Raw genomic sequence first — 17,814 nt, 5'->3', positions numbered from 1 at the left:
GGTGCTCTAAACTTAAAATATAAAAAATATTTGTTAAAAATGAGATTCGAACCTTGATACAACAACACTAAAAACGTGTTAAGTACCTATCCAGGAGCAATTGGGCCAGCTAAATCATTTATTAATTGGATTCTCTATGTTAATTTTTTTACAAATACCTATCAATTTCTACATAGATATATATATTCCGTAACAAAGTTATGGTTGCTCGAGCACCCGGCGGACACGATCTGCCTCTGTGTTTTGAATAGGTTTCAACTTGCTTACATGACAAATGTAACAAGAAAAGTAATAACCTCTTATATATCATTAAATGACTAAATTAAATCTTGATAATTTACTCAAAATATTGTCCCTTCCTTTCATTAATAGTGTTGTACTTATGTTTTGGATTTTATCGTCAAACTATGTATTAAAAAAAATATCACACAATTATTAGCTACATAAATTTTATCTCCATTAGACAATAATAATCAATGTGTTTTTGTTTATTGGGTGCCCGTTTGTTTTTTTCAAATTATTTGTTTTTTCTAATTACATTGAGTGTAGTTTAGTTTTCCCAAGTCCTAAAATATTTTTTTATTCTATGCTTGTCCCATATTCAGATATTGTGTTGCTATTTTTCTACTGATGATAATTGCTTATACCTCATTCTACTAATAATAATTCAGTGTGTATTAGGCTATAAAAAATAAAATATTGAAGTTTCAATGAGAATTTATGGTCATGGATAACCACATTCATTTTCTAAACAAAAGACAATTATTCTCAACATTCTGCTAACAAAGTGAGACCGTCACTGTCTATAGAGAGAAATTTTTTCTTGTAATGATGAATATGAAGATTAAACCGCAATAACTTCACCAAATTTATCCCTCATTTGACGGATTGACCAAAATTGACCCGATATTTTTGGAAAAAAACTTATTCCTTATTTAACCCAATAACCCGACTCCATTTAAAATAACCCGATCCAATTTTCTAAATCTCCTATTCCCATTTACCCATTCTCGTAAAATGAAGTTAATTGGGTATACCAGCTCTTTCCATGTATTTCTTACATCCGAACACCTCAATTTTGCCTCAGACCTCTAATTTCACATTTTTCGACCTTTATATCGATGTATAATGAAAATATACAACCGTTTTTGGGTGTTTTTTGGACCTGTCTCAGCTTCCAATTTCTTTGAACATTGAAGAGGCTAACTCAAAGAAAATTCAATCCTCTATGTCTCAAGTAGAGCATTCAAGAGAGAAGTCCACCATGGACTCGGAAAGAGGGAGGTCATACAAACAAAAGAAAGAAAAAATATGAATCAATGGCAAACAAAACTGCTGGAACCAACAAATGTAAAATCCAAACCAAATACCTCGTGCAAAGAAAAGCAACAACTTATGTCTTGCTTGGAAAGATAAATAAAATATTATTCTGAAATAAAAGAAGATAATCACTTAAGATAATAGTATATATGAGCTATGCTCAAGTTGTATTTGAGATTTTGAAAAATTGAACAATTCTAGGAAATTGGCTATTCACCAAGAGATACAGAACACTCTAAATGCTAGGATAATTGGAACTCATCGCTACGACAAGACAGAGGCAACAAATTACAAAACTAAACAAAATAAACTTAGAGAAATGATCGCATTTTTTACAATCAAAGGCACCAAGATGAACAAATAAGCATTTATTTAGCATAATTAGGCTATCTGACTAGTTCAATACAAAGTAGAAAACGAAAGAAGTTAAAGAAGTCATGTTTAACTAGTGAAACCACGAGATTATATTTAAAATAAGACAATCATGTTCCAAGTCTCATTTTTTAAGCCAAAATGATTCTAGCATGCAAATGAATAGACACATATAAGAATAAGCTAACAATGAGCATATGGGTCATGCCAAAATTAGATTATGACGATTTATGAACATGATAATAACAACTGAAAAATAAGAGAAACACAACCAACATTTAGGGTGGCCAGAACTTGAATGAATACTATGAGATTTGGATGATAGATGGGAATTTAAAAAATACGGAGAGGAACACAAGAAAACAAAGAAGAAACTGAACTGCATAGTTAATAATCTTGGAATGGAAACTAAATAAACTTCAAATCCATTTTTAGACACAACAAAGCATAGATTAATCTACAGTATACATAAAAATATAACTAATGAACATAGCAACAACATATAAACAATTCAAAACTCATAGATATGGGATTCAAACTCGCTACCCAAAACTCACAAGAAAACAAGATTATGGACAAGATAACCACATAACAACCATACTCTCATTGACAATTCTTGTATAGTTTATCGAATACACAAAATATGTTACATTGAAACGGAGTATAAAAGGAAGCAAGGATACCTTTCTTGGAACAACGATCTAGGACGATGAGCTTAACCTTTAAGAACTTCCACCACCTGAATCTATTCCAATGAGCTCTGGCGAGCAAAATAGCTACGAGTTAGAGGAGAAACAACTGAAAATTCTCTTCGTTTTTTGGATAGAGTATTCCACCTAAAATGCTCTTGTTTTTGAGTAACAAAATTAATACTTCAAAATCCCCCTGTTTTTTGTCTCTACTTTTTCGAACAACGAATTCTTTTTTTCCCCCCTATTTCTCCCCTCAATACTAAAAAAGATGGATAATACAGAGGAAATTGGAGCTGGTTTAGAGGGGAAACTGGTTTGATTTTTTAATTTATTCGTTCCTTTTTGAGGCAACAGTAAAGGGGGATGGAGACTTGTATTTTTCTCTAAAACTCAGCGAAAAAGGGGGAAAAGGGTATGAGACGAGTATGCGGCGTTGCAGCAAAAGTAGGCGTGGCTTTTTTTACGAGTTTTCGGGATTGATGGGGCGTTTCTGAATGATTGACGATGGAGAAGAAGAATAGGGTCGGCCTTGACGGGTCGGCTACTATATGTTGTATGCATATGGGATCTTTTGCTATTGTTAATGGGATTATAGGAATAATTGGATTGTAGAGAAAATGAATTGGGTTGGACTGGGTAAAGGTTTAACTTACATAAATTTCATAGTTTAAAATTTAAATTATTTTTATCTCTATGTTTTTCAAATTACACAAATATCATATTTTTAGGTATTTCAGATACCTAATTAAATATCTGAATACATTATGAGTGATAAATTATGTATCAATTTGTTGCACTTATAAGGGAAAAAATTGAAAAGTCAAATTAGGGTATCTAGTATTTTCTCTAATTAAGGGGAAAAAACTGCAAAATAAATTAAAATCCCATAAATTGCTCTATTTCATTTCAAATTATCATCAAGAATTTATTATTGTAACAAATCAAAACAATCGCAAATTAAATTCTTATTCTTGTTTATTGTTCTCTCTATTCCATTCATTAGCTAAAAAAAACATACGATACATAATGAATATTTTAATGTTCTTAAGTATATTCTTACTTTCAATCATACATAGATAAATATATGAGAATGCACACATGATATTGTTCGTAACAGATTGTATTGCTTGATAAAATCTGTCTTGTTTGATGCAGGAAACATTCTCAAGTTTCATGCTCCTAACCAGTTATCGCAGAACAGTTTTTCTGCATTTCCAATTTTGGTGTTAGAATTCATCATCCATGGGCTTAACCTAGAAGCATGCACATGAGATATTGTGTTTAGTTTAGATTCTCTAAAAGTACATTTCTTATATTTTCCTACTAAAGGTGACATGAAACCTGGTTGATTTGTACAATATCAATTCTTAATCCCTAATTATCAAGCTAAAACCTTTTAGATTTGATTAAAAAAAAATTGTTGTAATTTTGGATAAACAATGTAAGTTGTGAAGGATAAAAAAGTGATGAAAGTTGGAAAAATGATTTCTTTTGTGAATCTTCAAGTTTATCGAACATCCTTTCGATTTTGATTAAAGATTGTTAAAAATTTTGAGGTTCCAACTTTTTCTTCCAGTTTATTGAAGAACCTTTTAATTTGATTCAAACAATTTAAAAGAAATTTAGCTTCAAAATTCTTCTCCTATTTCATCGAAGATCCTTCTATTTTGATTCAAAATTATAAAAATTTAGAAAAGATACATCATGAAGATTCTTTAAATTTAAATCGATAAGTGTTTTATATCTACTGATACATTTAATAAGAAATTGTTGCCCATAATATTTTAGGTTTGAAATCGATACGTTATTGTTTGATAATAGTTATATGTAATAGATACATTTAGTATATATTCGAATTTACATATCTAGCCTAAAAGATTAGTGCATGATAAATTATTATTTATGTACCATATTTTGTTTCAAAAATACTATATATCTTTTTAGAAAGACATTATACCTATAATTACTCGAAATAGTATATTTTTTGGTGTGTGATACATAATACAAAGTCTATGTATCCAGAACAATTTATATTGAATATAATAAACACTAATTAAAGATTCAACAACATTATATTTATGTATTTATACCTTAAAAATAAACATGGCACACAGAATAAAACAAAGGTTATTTTAGTAGTGATGTACCGAATAAGAGATAAAGACTAATTTATTAATCAAAAGAGGCGAGATACATTGAAAGTAAGTCCAAAAAATTGAAAGATCAAACCAGCGGAATGATGTGTATCAAGATCCCCATTAGAAATTTATGAAACCATTCCAAATACACTCCAAGATGAACTATGTGTATTAGAAATATTTTTTAACCTCTATTCCATAAATAGACTGGGAGTAAAAGATTCAGTAATTTTTTAAATGATTTTTTATAAAAAATAATAATTGAAAACTCAAGGATTGAAGTAAATCAACTTCTTCAATATATTGAAATCATTAATTGGAAAGAGAAACAATTTAATGTTAAAAAATTAATTAATGAAAGTAACTTTGAAGAGATTTGTGGAGAGAAAAAAGAAAGAAAAATCATGAGTAGGAGATTTCAAATTAATATAATTAGAAAGTATCTTAATATATAGTTGATACATAATGATAAAAAAAGAGTAACTATTCTCAATATAAATTTATAATCTATAAAATCTTACATATATTTATATTTGATACTAAATGCCCACTAGTTGAATATAATATAAAAATTGTCCAACACTTAAACATGATATTAAAATTGTTCAACACTTAAACATGCTACAAATAATGGATTACAGTGAAATTAGTAACTTCCAATGTATAATTTGTGTATTTGATACATTTTAGTAAATTTTGTTTATCTAATACACACTCGAATAGTGCAAATTAGTACAACAATAAATATTATTTTTGTATCAGTAACTTCACATAAAATTACAAAAACTCTACAGATGATACAAAGTTGCTCGCTAATATTGAACATTATTTTGTAATTTATCATAATGTTGAAACGAAACATTACACATTAATTTAATAAAAATAAAAATAACTAGATACATTAAAAATTTGAATCCATATATATATATACAAAGATGAATAAGAAAAAAATGAAAAAAGCCAACAATTTGATCTGTTTTTCTTTAACCTTCTCAACATATCGCTAATGTATCGAATTGTTGTTGCATTTGTGGTTGTCCATTGGTTTCAATAAAAAGTTTGTCAATACATTGTTATAGGAAGTCTACCATCACCGACATTTTGGAGGAGGACAGATGGACCCCAAGATCTCATATTAATATTAGAAGAATTTAGTATATTAACCCCAACACTAAATGAAGGGGACTGTCCCATTTGTATTAGGAATTTTTTTTTGAAAAAAGTTGATCTACTCATTCACATGTTGAAATTGATCTACTTGAGAGAGAGAATTCTTTTTAAAATCAAATTAATTTGAAAATTTTAACTGCTAAGAATATGGAGTGGATTTAGGGAGAGAAAAGAAGAGTGAAAAGAGGATAACAAACGTGGGTTTTGTCTTGTGAATCTTATGTATCTGAAAATTTTATGAATTATATCAAAATAAGAGATTTATGAAATATTTCAAAAATGTAGAGAAAAATGGAGAATAAGATGAGTAAAATTGTGGATATAAGTAATTTATTCATTAAAAAGTGGGAATTGAGCTGAGAATAATAAAGTGGGATGGAAAATTGCCTAACTTTGGTAAAGTAGAGCAAAATATTGGTTAAAATGATTTTAAAAAATAACCAAACAAATTTCAAATCCGTCAAGTTGGATAAGACGAATTAATATCAATTAATTAACGATCTTCTTAATCTTAAAGGAATAAAATAATTAACTTAATTATAAAGTTATAACTAAAAAAATATTTACCAACTTAAAATAAACTGATTTAATTAAATATTCAACTAAAAAGTAAATTCTTTGTAGATGGATTTCGAATGTTCATAAAATATATTAATTATATATAATTATTTAGAACATATAAATTATTTCAAATTATGAAAAAGCGACGAAACTATTTAATATAACTTGCAAACATATTTATTATTTTATTTTTATTTTAAAATTCTTACAAAACAAATTATTATAAATCGTTTGATATTTATGAATCTCTATGATTAATTTATATATTGGATGTCCAAAATTGGGTGTCAACAGTTAGGAATTTTTTCTTCAATCGCTACTCACTTTGCAAATCTTACCAAAAAGCAGATAGCCTTTAAATGGACTGAAAAATTTGAAGGGAGCTTCCAAAAGCTTAAGACTTTTTTGACCACCGCGCCCGTTCTAGCATTACCGATTGAGGGTAATGAATTCATTGTTTATTGTGATGCTACACATGCTTGATTGGGTTCTATGTTGATGCATTATAAGAATGTCATATCTTATGTCTCGTGTCAATTGAAGGTGAATGATAGGAATTGTCCTACTCATGATTTGGAGTTGACAACAGTGTTATTTGCTCTTATATTCTGCTGACATTATTTGTATGGACTTAAGTATGAGGTATTTACTAATTCTCATAGTTTACACAATGTATTCACCCAAAGAGATCTAAATTTAAGGCAGCGACGATGGATGGAATTACTCAAGGATTATGATGTGACTGTCAAATACCATCTGTGTAAGGCAAATGTTGTGGTAGACGCTTTAATTCAAAAAAACAATAATGGTGTGCTCAACTATAAGGGTATTAGACTGTATGTTCGTGCAGTTTGGCATTTCTGAAAGTGGTGGGGTTTTAGTTAGCGTTGAAGCTAAGTCGATATTCATAGAGAAAAATCAAGGCCAAACAATTTGAAGACAGAGATTTAGATGAGATTAGAACAAAGATTGCAATAGGTAAGTCTCAAAGAACAACTGTAGATGCTAATGGTGTGCTCAACTATAAGAGTACAATGTGTGTTCCAAGAGTTGAGAATTTGATTCTCAGGTTATTGGCGGAGGCTCATGGCTCGCACTATTTTATTCATTCCAGCATGACAAAGATGTATAGAGACCCGAAACAAGTGCATTAGTTGTTGGGTAAGAAATAAAACATTGAGAATTTATGGCAAAGTGTAAGAATTGTCAACAAATGAAATATGAACATCGAAGGTCGGTAGGGCTAATTCAAAGGATGCCAATCCTGAAATGAATGTGGGAAATTATATCAATGGATTTTGTGGTTGGTGTTCCCAAGGCTTTAGGTAAGTTTGATTCCATTTGGGTTGTAGTTGATAGGTTTACAAGGTCGGCCCATTTCACTACAGTAAGGTGGATTATAACGTTGAACATTTATCTAGGATTTATGTAAAGGAAAAGTGAGGCTTCATGATGTGCCCCTTTCGATCATCTCAAATAGTGCAACCCTTTTCACTTTCGAGTTTTAACGTAAGTTGCATGATAAATTGGGAACACAACTCACTTTTAGTACAACCTTTCTTCCCTAGACGGACGGACAATCAGATATGACTATACAAGTGTTGGAGAACATATTGAGAGCTTGTGTAATTACCTTTTGAAGGCATAGGGATAAGTTCCTAACCCTATATCAGTTCCCATATAATAATAGTTATAACTCGAGCATTGATATGACACTATTTGAGTCGTTATATAGAGGGGATGTATGTCATCCATAGGTTTTTTAATCCAAAAATGTAAAACCTTTGGGGGTTGACTTAGGGAAGGCTGTTAAAGATTAGGTGACGATTATTCAAGCAAAATGTAACGACTGGAATCTAGACACCATGTGAGACCGGTGTCGTTGACCTCTCATAGGTCGCAGACAAGCCTACTTACGTCATTCTTACTTTACATATGTTAATTTTAATGCCAAATTTGAAACTTTTTGTTTATTAGCATACTTATAAACAAACATTCTCATTAATACGTAATTGTTCACCATCAACCATCTCACATTAAGAGATAAGCAACTGAAAGAAACACTCCAATTCTTATTAAATGTATAATTGCCATAATGGCACCAATACATAGTCTTAATAATAATAGGAAAGAAACTCTAGTGGAACATGGTCCACTAGCTCAACTCTAAAACTAAGCTAGAATATAAAACAACAGCATTCTCGAAATCATGAGGACCTACCAAAGCTAGATGAATGATGAATGTCTGGATAACAGCAACGATGATTTTGTAGCTCTATCGTCAACCTGTGCCTTCACCTAAAATAGTAAAGTTTGTATAGGGTTAGTACACACTTCTACTAAGTATAGGTATATGCAAGCACACACCACGGACATGCATGAGAAAAAATATCTTTCCTAACAACATGATTTTTGTTAGTCAAGTCAGTATACTTGCCAAATCGAGATTCGGAAAGTTAGTGAACTTTCCAAATTGGGTAAGAAAAGTCATGTCATGAGAGTAACATGCATCATCATAAGTATCATATTGCACACAACACCTAACATTTTCATATAGTACATACCATATCATATAACATATAACACATAGCTTCTTTCATATCATTCATTCATATGCCATGAGACCTTGAAAGTCATGGACATGACATTAAGACTTTCCAAAATGAAGGCTCAAATTATGGAACCTTAACTAGGAAGTCTTCATTAGCAAACACAGTCTTCTTCATCCATTCATACGTACTTCACTTAATTTAATTTATAGGCCAGTGCGAACACCAGAAATACCTAGGATGTAGTTTAAGAATTTTATCGGGTTTGTTGTACAATGATCCAGAACAACTTAATGTCATTACCTAAGTCTAGCTGACGTATTTTATCCTAACCTAACACCTTAGACATCATTCATTTATTTATATGCTTCATTTGAGGATGGCCTTATTCATTAATTGAGAACTTTAACTTTAATCGACATAGATCAAGTACGCATCATGAAATGCAGTGTATATCCCACACCAGCGAGAGGTGGAATCACCGGCAAAAGTGACTTAATAACATGCTAGCTTATATGGAAATTTTACCCCGCCAGATCCCTATATTGGCGGTATAGGTTCAAAGACTAGGAGATGTATGGAAACCCATACCCGGAAAGCCAGACAGTCTCATCTCATGAGAGTTACGTGAACCTTCGACCTTCCTGATAGAAGTCATCACCGCTCATAGCTAGCCTATCGATGCTCATTATAAAGTTCTATTACATTCAACCCATACGTAATGGAAGTTGGCTTCTACTATGAGGACAACATAGCTCATTAGATGATTTCTCATTCCATCATTAGTATTAAGTGTGTTAAACTCAACACTTTCATTAGGATGTTCATAGAGACTGGTCTCTTTATTATCTTACACTCTCCTTGGTGAGTACATATTGGTAATATTTATTTAGGCTCACTTGAGATTTCTCTCATCATATCCATTAGCCTAATGTCATGTTGTCACCATATTCTTCATTATTAGCACCCTTTATTTTCATAGTTACTCACCTCTTATTACGTGAATGCATATTTCATCATTTCATAGTTTATCTCATCATATGCCAATGCACTTTGCTACATAGTGTATCTTACACTCATATTTAACCCTCCTAGGGTTCATTGTTTCATTACATACATCGTAGGTTCATTTCTTTTTGAATGTATGTTAGACATATGTGTCTATACATACAGGCCATGGGGCTTCATTCGTAGTTTTCTAAGTGATTATTACTTTCCTAAAATTATGTAGTACAAGACTTATGTATCTTGTAGACATGTCAATATCTTAATTTTCTTCATCTAAGTAGATGATATTATTCTTTAATATTTTTTACTCACGTATGACTTACGCATCAATATGGAAATTCGGGCAAGGGAACCCAAATCATGGATCACTTGGATATCATTTTTGTTTTTCATTAATTTTATTTCAAATATTCATAACATTAGAACTCTAAATTAAATCTAAACATTTACATTGAAGGATTATTTTTTTCTATTTCAATTTCACTCTTAGATAACTGAATGGTTGGGGGTTCGAGCCCCCACAACCGCTTTGATTTTTAGAGTTAAATTCGCTACAATAGGGAGGTTGTGGGTTCAAACCCCCAAAACCTCCACTTATTTTTTTTTAAAATTTTGCTAAGGAGGCTGTGAGGTGGTGGTTTCAAACCCCCACCGCCCCTCTATTTATATTTTATTTAAATGGGCGAGTGGCAATGAGGTTTGTGGGATCGAATCCCCGCAACCTCACTTTATTTCCTTGTTATTTCGCATCTCCCTTTAGCGCTGAGGTCGTGGGTTCGATCCCTACGCCTCATATTTTAATTTTTCATTATTTCCTCTCCCTTTGCGCATACTGGGAGGTCGTGGATTTTAATCCCACGCCTACCATTTACTTGTTACTTATTTATTTTCTCCTTGTCCCCCACCATAGGTCGCGAGTTCGATTTCCCACCAGCCCCATTTCCTTTTTTTTCCCGTGAAAACAGGACCTAGGATCGAATCCCCCAGCCCTCCCAAGTTCGATTTCTTTTTCTTTTTCTCAACATGTGAGGTCTTGGGTTCAATTCCCATTGAACTCCCTTATTTATTTCCCTTTTTTAAAAAACCCAAAATTTAACCTTATGGGAGAGTATGCAATCTGGATTTTTTTATTCTTATCATTCTTCAGTCTTTTTTAGTCACCTCTTTCATGAGTTTACTTACCTAAAAGAGTGTTGTTCAACCCAAAATTTTTCATTATAATCAAAAACTTCATTTCACACACATTACACACATAAAATACGCCAAAAACACATGGATATTTGACCCCAAAACAGTGGCTAAAGCCACTTCCCACGATGCACACACAACACCAATTTTTTATTACACTTCAGAAATCATTTTCATTATTTCCCTCACATAATATGTGTTCACACTTAAATATAAATATCCCAATCATGCCTAAGTCTAGCAGAAAACATACCCATCTTACGAATTCGTTACGGAATTAAGGACAAGGGAAACAACCTTAGTTTTAAAGAGCTTGAGAAACGTTCGGAAGAATGTACTCTTGGAGAAAGAATTCTATGAAAGAAAAACCCATACCTTTTCATGTTGTTTAAGTGTGAAGCTGGTCCACGGAAACTCCTCCAAAACAGGCCCAATTCACTTCAACGTACAACCCACTCGACGAACCTCTCTTAGCCTTGACGTTTTTATTACTTTGTCTTTTACATAAAAATTCTTGTGAGTTCTTTAAGTGTGAAGAACTATTGATGTATTTTCTGGTTTTTATTGTTTTTGGAAGAATAACGTGACAGAGAGAGATTGAGAACTTGATAAACATAAGGGAGAGAGAGTTATTAGGATTGGGAGAGTAAATTCAAGACTTAGTCAAAATAGGATTTAATTAACTTAATAAAAATCAGATTTATTTTAAATCAAACGTTAAAGGACAACTTCACCCTTAATGAATAGATTTTAATTGATGATAAAGTCATCAATTCCTTGCTCCTAATGGGGCTCGAACCCGAGTGGCAACCCATTTGCGAAATGGGTCACTCTGGGTCACCCTAAATTCTAAAAGCTATTTTAATTAAAATAATTTATTTATTTATTAATTCCTCAGGGTAATTACAATATTACCCTTGGCCTGGAAATGACCATTTTACCCATGGACCATCAAAACATAACATTTCTTTTTTTAAGTCCGGTAAAGACTCCTTCGATTAAATCTTCATTTTCGCGAGCCTTACTTGGTTGGTTGTAACCTTTCCAAGCCCAACTAACTCCCCAAGTTAGTTAACTTGATCATTTTAAGGGTTCTATGATTATTTCTACGTATATCAAACCGTGTGAACCTTGGTTTAATCGCAAACATTCTTGACATCCTAAGCCTTGATCCTATTTATTTTTAGGGTTGTTACACAAAACATTTAGCCGCCCAGAGTAGAAAAACAAATACGTGGATCACAAGGTGAGAGACATGGAATTCCAGATGGCCGAGAATGTTCTACTCAAGGTATCCCCCATCAATGGGTTGATGAGATTTGGCAAGATGGGTAAGTTGAATCCTCGCAATATTTGTCCCTCTGAAATCCTTGAACATGTAGGATCGATGGCGTATAGATTTGCGTTACCTCCAAATTTGTCCGTTGTACATCTTGTATTTCATGTGTGTGGGACTCAATAGTGCTAGACAAAGACATTCAATCTGATGAGGAACTGATTGCTATTCTTGATCATGATGTTAAAAATTGGAGGACCAAGGATATTAAGTCCGTAAAAGTTCAATGGAATCATCGTCAATAGAGGAAGCTACTTGGGACACTGAGAAGGATATGCGAGAGAAGTATCCGCATATTGTTCATCGAATAAGGTACTACCTTGTTCCTTTTCTAGCCTACCTTTTGCTTAGTTGATCACTTAGAGATGATTGATGGGTAAATTAGTGTCTATTGGAACGAAAGGATTCGTTGTTATTGAAATGCTAACGGGTAAAAATTGGGGTGGAAAAAGCTATATCATAGTACTAGGATCTTTATTCACTAATTTAACCTTGACTTTAGATATTTAACTTGCTTATGTAACTTAAATACCTTAGTAGTTTTAGATTTATCGATTTAGTTTGTTGTAGTAGTGGTTTTCCCACTGATTTGTTGTCTAGGTGCCAGTCACAACGGTCTGAGTTGTGACATCCAGAACGGGAGGCGAAAATTGAGATTTGCACCAACTACTTTGTTATTAATCGAAGATTTGATAAGCATAGATTAACTAGACATAGACAAATATATCCCCAATTTTTTTCAAGTACTTGACATGATTTGTGCTGATAATAGTGAATGAGTGATATTTGTATGAATTTGTTGGGTTGTTTCATTTTTAAAATCAATTCATTTCAGCCTGTAATTTAATAAATAATGTAGCATATAATTAGTATGTAGAAGGTCCTTCAATTCCTTTTTCATTTGAATCTGAATGTCCATTGAAAGATTCATTTCATGGTTGCAATGAAATGAGGTATAAACAAAAAAAATTATAAGAATGAGTTCAAATGATGGAGTCTACATCACCTTGTATGGAAAGCAGCATGTATTTATAGAGCTATCAAAAGTTCAGTTTACAGAGACAGATCGACATTTGATATTTTTTGTTGGTAGAAAGGTGTGTGAGACTAACATTTTTGTGTTTCAAACGGATGAAGGTACTGTTACTCTTTAAGATATGATTATTTTGGGAGGCTTATTTATTTTAGGTTACCCTGTTTTGTACCCCCTACAATCCCCATAGTTGGTAGAGATTGACAAAAATCTTTAAAATGTGAAAAGGGAGCTTATTGGACTGAAGACTAATAATCAAAGTGGATTGTCGGTTATCAAGTTTTTGTTTCCAAGTTACATAGGTGCTCATGTTTTCTCAATAGCTATTAACTAATCTAGAGGGATGCTACTAGCGCTAGTCACATACTTTTTGGCAGAGTAAAAGCTTTTGAGAAAACAAAATAATGTATTTCACTGGAAAGCACATATCTTAATAAGCAAATAGAAAGAAATGCTTGGTGCTCAAAATCCGAGAAACTGTTCATGAAAAAATTCAACCATTTAGTTTGATTATTGGTCTTCAATTAGATAAGCTTGATTTGCCCACTTTCAAGATTTTCTTCGATCTCTGCCAACTCAAGGGATTGTAGGGGGGCACAAAACAGAGCTTTTCAAAATAGAGAAGTCTCTAAAGATAAATATATCTTCAAGAGTAATAGTACGTAATTCACCCTATGAAAACACGAAATTGTTAGTCTCCAAAACTTCACCTTTCTACCAACCCAAAAATCAAATCTTGATCCTTCTAGCGTATATAAATTCAACTATTTATAGCTCCATAAATACATGTAGCTTTTCATATATGATGATGGATATACTCCATCCTTAGAACCTATTCTTTCCATTTTATTTGTTGATCCCTCAATCTATTGCAACCATAAAGGATACTTTCAATTGCCACTCAGATTCAAATGAAAAATGAATTGAACGATTCTGACAAACATCATTCATTTACTATGATATGCACAAATCATGGTTATCATGGGAAAGAATTGCATGGCTCGATTGATGACACCAACCATTAGATATGATTATAAAGTGTGTGTTAGTAAGGAATGAGACTCAATGATGAAATTGGAAGTTTCATGTTGTTAGGTAGGAGATAACTTAAGAATTCCTTACAGAAAAACATACAAGCTGTCTTATGTAGTTTTACCCTACATTTCTATAGGAGTTTGTTTCCACCACTCAAACCCCCATCCTCCTTGTCACGTGGACTAAAAATTTACTAATCATTCCAAGTATTCCTTTATATTAATGGAGAAGGTAATTAGATAATTAACACTATAATTTTTTTCATTTATAGTTATGTAGAGCCTTCCTGGTACACTGGTCATATTTAATAATATCAGTATCTTCTACAAATTCAATGAATCTATCTTTAGAAAGAAAAAAGGCAATTAATATGACGGTTGGAAAATTTAAAACATATTAAAGTTCACTAAAGAGTATTAATCATTATAACTACTAATCAATGCAAATGAAACTTTCAAACACTATACTCATTAAGATTTCGCATATTATCCTTCATTTTGTGTTAAACATTTCATTATTATTTTTTTGATCAGCATATTAATATCCTGAAGCAATCAAACAGTAGAGAAATACCATAAAGACTTTACAAGCCAAGTAGAAAAAAAAGATTAGATTTGGGTGAAGTATGAGACAAAATTCCTTCCTTAAATCTCGACATCATTTTGTATCTTAAGTTTCATATTTCATAGAGAAGAATGAATTGGACTTTTAATGTACTCAAGGGTTCCTCCAGAACATCTTTTAAGTACAATTTTCATACTGGACATCGCAATCAACAACAGAAATTTTCTTTATCAGATCCATACTTGGTTGTATGGCACGATATGTTTCTATGGATAACTCACATTCATATGCATTTCCTGTCACGTGTATAATATAATGTTGATTTCACCAGCCAATCATATAGGGGTTGACTTGGGTATGTTTGTTGTTTTGTACCTTTCGGACTTATGGGGTCTGATTAGGTTATTGTTGCTTATATAATTATTTATCTTGTGTTGATTAAATATTTAGATATATAAATGGTTTAGACTCAATATATTTGTTCGTTTGATAATTATCTAGGTTAGATTAGCCTCTTTTCCACAGTGAGGTGTTGTGATTGTTATCGATGTTGTATCTTAAGATAGTTGGCTTCTACAATGAACCTTTATAGGGGATACATTTATTTGGATAGCACCTTAAATTATGTACCTTTGTCTATCGCTCTTTCTTATTCTATTTTTCTACTTTATCTCTATTTACGTTAATTGTGCAATATCTCTTCTTTTGCTTCTTATACTGTACTTGCTCTACTTTCTCATAATTTATGTTTGCTTTAATTTATCTTTTGAGGTCTGTCGTCGTGTGCCTACTGAGTATTTCTTATTGATATTCGTAGTACACTTCTACACCCTGCATATCATATTAAAATTTTTATCTATTCAGTTATTCCTTGTGTGGAGCAACTTTTGGATTTAGGACTCCATTGAATCCCAGAAATTAGGATTTGCTAATGTCCCTCTATTTTTACTAGTACTAATCTTTATTTTGCATTCACATATGGTTTGGTATATATTTTTATCTGTCCTTATTCTCCTATTTTGATTAGAGGCTCGACTACCGAATGAAACAATATTTTTGGTATTATATATATTCTTCGTCATTCCTTGTATTTCCTCGATCTATTATATTCTTGTAATAACCCTCATAGTAAAAATCCATTTTCTTGCAGGTTTTTTCTGATTTTCCCCTACCCATAGCTTCCAAGAAGCTTTTGTGTCTTGCTGATTGAGTGGGATGCTTCGTGAGGTGGTCGGGAAAGTTTTGAGCAAGGTTTTTCCTTTGAAAGGCTTTTTAATTAAAAGAGTTGACTTTACTCGAAATCCAGAGAATTTGATGTCGTATAAAATTTTTTAAGGCTCCGGAAGGTCCATATTGGTCTAGTAGAATGGTTTGGTATGGTTCTGAGGCCCTCAGATTGAGTTTGTGTCGTTACAAATTTCATTTTTAACGTTTTGGTCATCCAATATTGCCTTAATTCGGTCAATATTGTTGGTAAAAGTGCACAGATGAGAAATTCATTAGTGTGGTTAGCTCTGAAATACCGAGTTTGTTCTAAAGTGGCCATTGGTTTGGATCTCGAGGTGTTTGGGATGAGTTTGTTGTCATACCACATTTTAAATCATGTCGAATAGTGTACAACCAAAGATTCATAAATTATTTATTTTAGAGAGTCACCACCTAATTATTTTTAGGTAAATTAGTATACTTAAATATTTAGTTATGTTATGCTAAAATTAACTTCAATTTATGGTCTACTTAACTTATGCGATTCTAAATATGAGTTCAAGTTATCCCAACGGGATGAGATTAAGCATCATATAAGATCTATTAAAAATTCTAACCAAAATATCTTAGGTTGACAAAAATATATGATTTGATTAAAAATACGACTTAAGTGAAAATGAAAATATAACTTTAGAAGACATTACTAGTATGTTATGAGAAGTACAATATAAAGAAAATGTTTAGGCTTCGAAAATTCACTACGTAGATAATTAGTATATATATGAATACTTCTAATATAAGTTAATAAAAACTCTCATTCGGACAATTAGTTGCAGAAACGATTTCTCATAAGTTAAGTTTAAAAAAAAAAGAAAAAATAAGTCAAACCATCTTTTAGTTATCACTACCAAAACATTTACTAATTGGTGAATTGCTTACATGCGTTGATACACATTTAGCCATAGAAAGATGAGAAAACAGTAATAGCATACTCAAGATTTAAAAATGTTGTACACTTGAAGATGGAACCCCAAGCATAATAAAATATTAATCTTTCCAAATTTTAAGAATGGGCCAAATTAATTTTTAAAACTTATAGTTTAAAAGAAATATTTTAATAAATAGTTGCACCCATTTGTTTTCAATTGAAAGAACATAGTCAAGTGTTTTAAAAAATGATTCTCAAGGTTTGAAGGCTTTCTGAAGGTAAGCATGTAAAAGCTTGGTTCTAAAATAGAATGTTGATTCCTTTTATATTAAAAAAATAATTATTAAAAGCTCTATCTTATGTTAGAGATTGTGAATACAGGAACAAGAAGCTTTCAAATCACCCAAGCTAGTTTAACATGTAATATAAGAAGCCACGAGGGACTTCAAGTAAGTACCGTTTCTTTTGCTTGCTATTTCGGATTGTGTTAAAGTGTCGTACTGACGCCATGTGCTGGTTTGATTTAATGTCGAATCTCTGAGACTCGACTTTTTTGCAAGATTCTTGAATAAAGATTCCATCTTGTCCCTAGGTGTACATGTAGAAAAAAAATGGAAAAAACAATTTAGGCAAACTCTGTTTTGTAAAAGTGAATGCAAACAAAAGCAAAATATAAAAATATGATATATGTAAATCCAACAATATATATTAACA

This window comes from Solanum lycopersicum, chromosome 1, assembly GCF_036512215.1.
Source record: "Solanum lycopersicum chromosome 1, SLM_r2.1".
Classification (NCBI taxonomy): Eukaryota; Viridiplantae; Streptophyta; class Magnoliopsida; order Solanales; family Solanaceae; genus Solanum; species Solanum lycopersicum.
Note: the sequence above shows the minus strand (reverse complement) of the source record.